The following is a 9,168-nucleotide window of genomic DNA, read 5'->3' as shown; positions in this document are numbered from 1 at the left end:
GAGGGAGAGGGAGAGGGAGAGGGAGAGGGAGAGGGAGAGGAGGGAGAAGGAGAGGAGGGAGAGGGAGAGGGAGAGGAAGGAGGAGGAGGAGGAGGAGGAGGAAGAGAAGAAGGAGGAAGGAGATGATGATGAGGAGGTACCCCACACAGGTCTTTGGAATATTGGTCACTCCTCAGAGACAACCTCCCTGACCATGGAACTGGTTAACAGCCATCATTGATAGGAGTCTGGAAGAATGGATGTCATTACTCTGGACAAACCACACAGATGCTTACACCACAAAGGAGGTTATGCCCAATGCCAGGATTAGTGTAAAGGAATAGAGCTGGTTTTTTTTTTATCATGAGGTGGCTAGGAGCCATTGTGTTAGAAAAATCAATCAAGTTTAAGATAGAGTCTGACATCAACTTAGTTTGACTATGGGCATCTTAGAGGGCTGAGGATACATTGCCTGGGTTTCCTGGCCCTTTAACAAATGGCACAGGCTCCTTTTTATGCTGTCAGTATATCAATGGCCATCTGGTTTTGCACCAGGGCTTCCTTCATGATTTTATTTTATTTTTTTCAGAATATTTATCTATTTATTCCATGTATACGAGTACACCGTCGCTGTCCTCAGATGCATCAGATCCCATTACAGATGGCTGTAAGCCACCATGTGGTTTCCGGGAACTGAACTCAGGACTTCCAGAAGAGCAGTCAGCACTCCCAACCGCTGAGCCATCTCTCCAGCCCCCTTCATGATTTTAACTTTAAAATTTTTAAGAATGAGATCCTAAAGACTGTAAGAAGAATGTACTGATAGTTACGTACTAATACTATAACAGAATATAAAGAAACAATTTTAAGAAAGTGAACAAATAAAAGAGAAGACCGGGTGAGATTATAATCACCAAGTATATGTTATATTCATAGTGCCTTAAAAAAGAAGTGAGCAAACAATGCTACAGCCACTAATAGCTGTTTAATGGAGCTCACCTTTGCATTTAAGAAAATGTATTTTGGGGCTGGAGAGATGGCTCAGCAGGTAAGAGCACTGACTGCTCTTCCAGAGGTCCTGAGTTCAATTCCCAGCAACCACATGGTGGCTTGCAACAATCTGTAATGAGATCCGATGCCCTCTTCTGGTGTGTCGGAAGACATCGACAGTGTACTTATATACATAAAATAAATTTTAAAAATGTCTTTTTTTGTTGTTGTTTGTTTGAAGAGAATTTTTAAATTATTTAACGGTTCACAAGAATATATAGCCTTGTCAGTGAGAGGCTCCTGAGGTAACAATGCTTCTAAGGGATCCTGGATGAACCCCCAAAGATGTCAGCTATGGAAATGGAGACCCCACCATAGCTCCGTTTGATTGGGTTACAGTCTGAGTTCTCTTATTTCATAGGGACCTCAACTCAGGTAAAACTGGACCTGTGGCTTTGGTGCAGAAAAGAATTCCAGAAGCAGACAGTCTGAAGCAAAGTTGAGGGTTTTGTGTTTTTATTTTGTTTGTTTGTTTTGTTTTTAAAATCCAATATATACTGAGGTCTCCCTATGTAGTTCTGGTTGACCTGGAGCTCACTATGTAAACCAGCCTGGGATTTAACTCACAGAGATCCACCTGCTTCTGCCTCTCAATGTGCACCACCACGCCCCAGTTACTAAACAGTGTTTTCTACCAGCTTTAAGCAGGAGAACTAACAGAAAGAGAGGCAGTCAGAAAGTAAGGTGCATCCTAGAGTCTGACGGTACGCTTCTGGAAGAAGAACTGCTATTCAGGGATAAACTATTAAAATGGGATTTTGGACGCTTTAAAAGAAGAGTTATTCAAGTCCACGTTAGCAGCAACCTCCTCCCCCACATGTCTGATTCTGAAGAGAAATTTGCCTTTGGGGAAATTTGTCTACTCAAGCCACTATCCACTCATTGGACACATGCAGTAGACAGACCTGTTAGACCAGGCTACATAAATGACTGCCTTTGGCTCTCATGATTGGATTCAAGGAAGTTTTCTTTCCAAGTATAAACTGTTTCCTAGGACTTGACTTGAGTCCCATGCTCAGGTTCTACTTACAAAGTTAACATCTGGTCATATCTTGTGTCCGTGTGAGAATTCTTGGCTATAGTATTCCCATAAATAATTCAAATACAGAATTATGTTCATTCTATATCTATGTCTACATATAGCTGAACACACACACACACCACAGACTGTCTTAGTTAGGGTTTCTATTACTGTGAAGAGACACCATGACCACGGAAACTCTCATAAAGGAAAACATTTAACTGGGGCTGGGGCTGACTTACAGTTCCAGAGGCTTAGTCCATTATCATCATGGTGGGAAGCATGGTGACATACAGGCAGATATGGTGCTGGAGAAGAAGGAAGCTGAGAGTTCTACATCTTGATCTACAGGCAGCAGCAGGAGACTGTGAGCCACACTGGGTGTAGCTTGAGCATAGGAGACACATTTCATCCAACAAGCCCAGACTTACTCCAAGGCTACACCTCCTAGTAATCTCTTCAAACACAGGAATCTAGGGGGGTTCTTACCTATTCAAACCACCACACACACAACATTCTGAACTGATATCTTGGATTATTTGGTTTATAAGCAACATTTATCACAATATTTCCCCCGTTTGTTGCCTAAGAGACAGAGGATAGGCTATGAAGCAACCTGAGCTGGCGTACTTGAGCTGGCTAGCTAGAATAAAAAGGCCCTATTGTAATTTATATCAGATCTGGCTATTGTCTGTTTTGGGGGGGGCAATCACTAACACTTCCCTGGCACTACAAGAGGATTTGAATGTACCTGAGCATGATGTCACACCTGCCAGTAATCTTAGCAGGAGGTAGAGGCAAATTAGTTTAAGGTAATCCTCTGGTACATAGTGAATTTGAGGCTAGCCTGAACTACATGAGCCCCTGTCCTCCTCCCTGAAAAAAAAGAATGGGTTTTCTGGGTTAAATACAGACATACTGTTAGTTTACCCACTCTCAGACTCTAGGCTTGGCCTAAGAAGAGGAAGAATATTTAACACTTTTATTCTATATTTATCTATTGACTGATTTAATACATATATTCATTTAATTTTGAGACAGGATTTTTAGCCCGGTCTGGTCTTAAACTTGCTATGTAGCCAAGGATTGTTTTAAACTTCGGATTCTCCTGTCTCCACCTCACTACTTGCTAGAATTAAAGGTATGTACCACTGTACCTGGTTTATGTAAACCCAAGGCCTGGCACACACTGGGAAAACATTCTTTCTTTCTTTCTTTCTTTCTTTCTTTCTTTCTTTCTTTCTTTCTTTCTTCCTTCCTTCCTTCCTTCCTTCCTTCCTTCCTTTCTTTCGTTCTTTTAAATGAATCTAACATTAAGGTAGAAACTTCTGAATTTCTAGAAGCCAGAAGACATTAACAGGTAGGAGCTATGCTTCTTGAAAAACCTGCATAGTAGCGTCCAGTGCATCACAGAAGGTAGTTAGTTAATGATAGTTTCCAATTTACAGTTAGAAAAGTAGGCTAGGCAAGGTGTCACATGCCTGTCACCCAAGCACTGCAGAGACAAAAACATGTTTACTGCACATTCAGGGAACTTTGGGCTACCAGTCCAGCCAGCCAGAGCTACACAGCAAGATCTGCTGCCTCTCTTTCTAAGACAGAGTCTCACTATGTAGCCCAGGCTGACCTCAAACTCACAATACTCGTGTCTCTGCTTCTTAAGTGCTAGGATGATGAGCAGGCACTCCAATACCCAGGTTGGTATTTCTTCCTCTCTTTACCTTGACCATCCAAAACTTGATATTTATATGTGTTTCAGTGAGAAAGGATCCAAGATGCTCATGGCTGGCACCACTGATTTTGTGGCTGAATCAGTTTCTTCATGGTGTCCAGTGACTTTCTGTGGTAGTTCATGCGGAGAATATGAGTCATTTGCGAGCTCTGACGTGGTCCTATGAGCACTGCTGAGTTTTGTTGCAGCTGAGTTATGTTATTGGAGAATCCTTCTCTGTGGAATCTGATATTTATTTATTAGTGTGTTTATGTGGCTCTGTGTGGGGATGTGCTGGTGCCCCTGTAGGCCAAAGGAGGGTGTTGTATCCTCTCATGTTGGAACTGCAGTGAGCCACAACAGGTGCTGGGTACTTAACTCTCCTCTTCTGAAAGAAGAGCAAGAAGTCTCAAAGGCAGAGCAATCTATCTCCCTCCCCCATCTCTTCCTCTGATTCTGTCTCCTTTTCCTCCTCCCCTTCTTCCTCTTCTATTTTTGTCTCTGTCTCCCCTCCCCCTTCACCCCCTCTGTCCCTCTTCCCCTCCTTCCTTTGAGAAGTTGTTCGAATGTAGCCCTTCCTGGCAGATAACTTGTTACACAAAGCAGGTTAGCCTCAACCTTGTAGCAATCTTCCAGCCTCTGATTATAGATTTAACCTTCACAGGGGGGAATAGGCTGGGCGGATCTGGATTTGCTCTCCCCAGGGATTTGGTCTTATCAAAAGGCACAGCTTTCATTTTTAAAAATAAATAAATAAATAAATAAATAAATAAATAAATAAATAAATAATAAATAAATTGGGCTGGAGAGATGGCTCAGCAGTTAAGAGCACTGACTGCTCTTCCAGAGGTCCTGAGTTCAATTCCCAGCAACCACATGGTGGCTCACGACCATTTGCAATGGGATCTGATGCCCTCTTTTGGTGTGTCTGAATAGTGTGACAATGTACTCTCATGTACAGAAAATAAATAAATAAATGGTGCGTGGGAGGGGGGCGTATGTGGAGGGCAAGAACAATGTTGTGGAGGTGGTTCTTTCCTTCCATGTTTCCCTGGGTTCCAGAGATGTAACTTGGGTTTCCAGGCTCTTGCAAGCAAGCGCCTTAACCTGCTGAGCTATCATCTTACTGGCCTCATTTCGTTCCTTTGTTTTTGTGTCTCAACCCTGAATCACATGCTTTTGTTCCACTTATTAGTTCTGCTACCTCTTTTTGTAGGTTTCTTGGGAAGTTTTTCTTTGTTTTGTTCCTTGCCAGATTGCACTGGGTAAAAAAAAAAAAAAAAAAAAAAAAAAAAAATCACCAGTGCCAAGTTGAAAAATGGGAGAATAAAGTTCTTCTCCTCGTTCGAGAGGGACGGCTGCTGCTACCTGTAGGTTTTTCGCATGCTCTTTATCCAAGTTTGCTGAGATCTGGTGCTATGAATTACTATCAGATACTCTTTCCTTGTATCAAAATCATGCTTTATATTTTATTCTATTAAAACAATATGCAGACTTTTTTTTTTTTTTTTTTTTTTTGGTTTTTCGAGACAGGGTTTCTCTGTATAGTCCTGGCTGTCCTGGAACTCACTCTGTAGGCCAGGCTGGCCTCGAACTCAGAAATCCGCCTGCCTCTGTCTTCCAAGAGCTGGGATTAAAGGTGTGTGCCACCACCGCCCAGCAATATGCTGACTTTTAAATGTCAAGGCAGTCTTACATTGCTATAAGTCAGATTTGGACTTTGGGTTATATTTTGTGTTTATCTTCATAAGAAGCATTAATTCCGCGAAGCGTTCTTATGGTCTTTGGCATTTACTATTAGATTGCTAATAGCCTTATAGATCATTTCAAGTATTCCTTCCTTCTCCATTTCCAGAAATACTTGTGGAAGGGTGGCCCACAATGATTTCTTTTTAAATGTTTGGAAGAACCCACAAGTGAAGCCATCTAGGCTTGCCATTTTCTTTGTGTATAGATAATTAATGTGTGTATATAATTGTTTTGGTGCTGAGGACTAAAACCCGGGCTCCTGTGCCTGTCAAACATATACCGTACCTGAGGTACAAGCCCAGCCTCAGATTTTTAAACTAGTAATACCGTTGTTGGAAGATGTGGTACAGAAAATGACCTAAAGATATTCATGTCCTACTTTCTAGAGCCTATGAATGTTACTTTACCTAGCAACAGATTTTGCAGATGTTGATTAAATTAAGGACTTTGAGAAAGAATCTCCTGGACTATCTAAGAGAGCCTGGCCAAATGGTTAGGATTCTTTCAAGTGAATGAAAGGTGCAGCATGCTCAGTGGTGTGGCCTGTCCCTGCTGCTTTGTAGCTGGAGAAGGGGGGAATTTGTAAGCCAAGGAATGCAAACTCCCTCCTCCACTCCCAAACTAGAGGCAAGGACACATGGGCCCAGGAGCCCACAGAGGGAAATGAAGTTCTGTAGAACATCAAAACTTTCAGGAGACTGGACTTCCAAGCTATATGATTGAAGTCTGATGTTTATATTGTTTTAAGTCATTAAATTTGAGGGTTTTGTTATAGTTGTAACAGAAACCTACACAGGCAATTCATATTTCTTTCTTCCTTTTTTTTTTTTTTTTTAATGCTCTGATAGCATGTGCCCTGTAAGACACTCTACTCCATTTTAGTCATCTAGTTTACTGGAACAGTGTTGGCTGTTGCACAGCCTACCTGCCCTTGCTACTGTAGGTTGGTAGTACTGTCTTTTCTTTCACATTCTGTCTGTCCATCTATTCACCCATCACCAAATGGTGTCTCACGTTTATAGAAACTGAGCTGACTTTTGGTTTTACTGAATTTTGATCTCCATTTCTAGGTTTTCTTTTTCTTTTTTTTCTTTCTCCCTTGGTTTCTGCTTGTTTTGGGTAATGCTGGTCTCAAACTCTGGGACCCACCTGCCTCTGCCTCCGGAGTGCTGAGATCAAGGTGTGTGCCACCATGCCCAGTGGATTTATTTACATCTCACGGTAGAAACATTTTTGCTCTTACTTTTTTCTGATACAAGTGGTTAAATCTATAAATGAGTTCTAAAGCAGTGAGTTAGCTATAGCATGCAATGTTTGATATGGTGAATTTTTAAATGTAATGTAGATAAAACTTTCAATATCTTTATTTCTCCTTTGATTTACACTTTTAAAAGATTTTACTTTATATGTATATGTGCATGTACCACCATAGCCAGAAGTTAAGTCAGATTTCCCTGGAGCTGGAGTTAACCTGTGCCAGAGCAGTGAACATTCTTAATTACATTCATTTCTTCTGTGTGGTGTAAAGGGGGAGAAGAGGGAGTGAAGGAGGGAGAAAAAAGTCATAAATGATGTAGCACAGTGTCCTTAAACTATAAGATACCTCATATAGGTGAAATCATAATATAGTTATTTTCCATTTTACTGTTTTTCAAATAACTCAGGTTATATTCACTCCCAAGGTTCACAGGTCTAAGAGGCCACAGAGGCATAGGTTTGTCTGTCAAAAACAACTTTCTGAGACAGGGTCTCACTATGTAGCCTAGGCTTGCCTAGAATTCTTATTTATCATGTACGACAGTGGTTTGCCTGGTGTTTGTAGAGCCCTGTAGGTGGATCCAGATATCTTGAAACTGGAGTACCCAATGGTTGTGGTGCCATGTGAATACTGGGCACCGCACCCCGGACCTCTCCAAGAATAAGTCTTTAGCTGCTAATCCAAGCCTTTAGCTCCTGGCCATACTTGACTGCTTACCTGTATTTCTGATTAGCATTCTAGAATAAAATAGGGCAAGATCTCTGGTTCAGAGGATAGAACGTAATATTTGATACTCACTAAACTGTGAGCCACATTCTTGTATTTGTAATAAGGCTTCATGAAGCTCAGCTAACAGGATGAACTTTTGAATCCCTGCCTCGTCCCCTGTCAGTACTTATGGCATGTTTTCTAATTCATGGATGAATTGGAAGTACAATGTATCTCTCCTTCTGCCCTGTTTCTTTATTGAGATTTGGAAGATAACTTTATGCCCTGAAGCAGTCTCACTATGTAGCCTACCCTGTTCTGGAACTCATAGTCCTTCATCAGTCTCCTGACTGCTGGGATTCCAGGTGTACAGAACCACATCTGGCTTTGACGACTTTAATATTAGCTGGTGGAATGGTCAACAGTTGGATTGCCTTTCTAGTTTTACTGCTTTTAGTATTAAAAAGAAGAAATTCTTATACACATTCTAACTACAGAAATTTTAAATAAAATTAAAGACTCTATAATACCATTTTTAAACAGCTGAATATAAAGGATTTGGAAATAGTCACAAATAAATATTTAGATCATTATAACCCTTCCTGTCCCAAATGTATATTTTACAAAAATCTAAAAGGAATGCAAAATCTGGGGAAGGTCTGGGAGAATAAGAGAAAAAACAAAAAACCCCTCTTTTATCCTTTTTATGAATGGGCAAAGGCCCATTTTATTTAGCAACACACACAAACACATAAAGAAGGCTAAGGTCTGTTAATTTGTAACAGAATTCAGGGACAGTCAGCAAATAACCTATAGTTTTAAGGCTTTTAGAGCAACTTTACTATCTCATTTTGTTATATTAAGAAAGGGACTCAGTATAGCTTCGGACAGGCATAGCCCAAGCTGGCCTCTCACTGTGTGTCCCCATGCAAAGCTTTAATTTATTTCATGAGGATTCATAGCTCATTCAAACTGGGATAAAGCATTCATCTTTAAAGATATAATTCTTTCAAAAAGTTCCAAATTAACAGATCATTTAACCATTTAATTGTTCAGCTGTCATGAAGTTTTTGTATTTAAGAGGAGTTGGAGAGATTGCTCTGTGGTTAAGAGCACTGGCTGCTCTTCCAGAAGAGCTGGGTTTAATTCCCAGTACCCATACAGTGGCTCACACCATCTGTAACTTTAGTTCCAGGAAGACTGCATGCCCTTCTTCCAGCCTGCACTTCCAGCACTGCATGCATATGGTGCAGACACACATGCAGGCAAGAACTGAGAGCATGATTTTCCTTCACAAGTACTCACAAAGCTCGTCAGGCACAAAGAAAGCGTTTTACCACCCGCCCTTCTACTTCTGATAGCTGGTGGTATTAAATTTTATTCTTTAGAGTTATTTTCAAGCCTGTTTATAACAATTTCTGATTTAGTACAGATGGAGGGTCCCATATGTGAAATGCTTTGCACTACAGTAGCTCTGATTCTGGTAGAACTACATATACACAAGGAGGTATTTGGAGAAGAACCAAGTGTAAACACTTAGGTCTCATGTACACTGCAGTCTGAGAGCCATTTTCTACAGTATTTAACAACATGGTGAGTGAAAGTTTCACAGTCCCACTTGAGACATCACGTTGGTGCTCAAAGACCAGGCCACTTTAGATCCTAGATTTTCAGATTTAGGATTTGCACTGT

The sequence above is a fragment of the Grammomys surdaster genome, unplaced genomic scaffold (genome assembly GCF_004785775.1).
Source record: "Grammomys surdaster isolate TR1022 unplaced genomic scaffold, NIH_TR_1.0 125878, whole genome shotgun sequence".
Classification (NCBI taxonomy): domain Eukaryota; kingdom Metazoa; phylum Chordata; class Mammalia; order Rodentia; family Muridae; genus Grammomys; species Grammomys surdaster.
The sequence above is the reverse complement of the archived record's forward strand: the minus strand, read 5'-3'. Positions refer to the sequence as shown.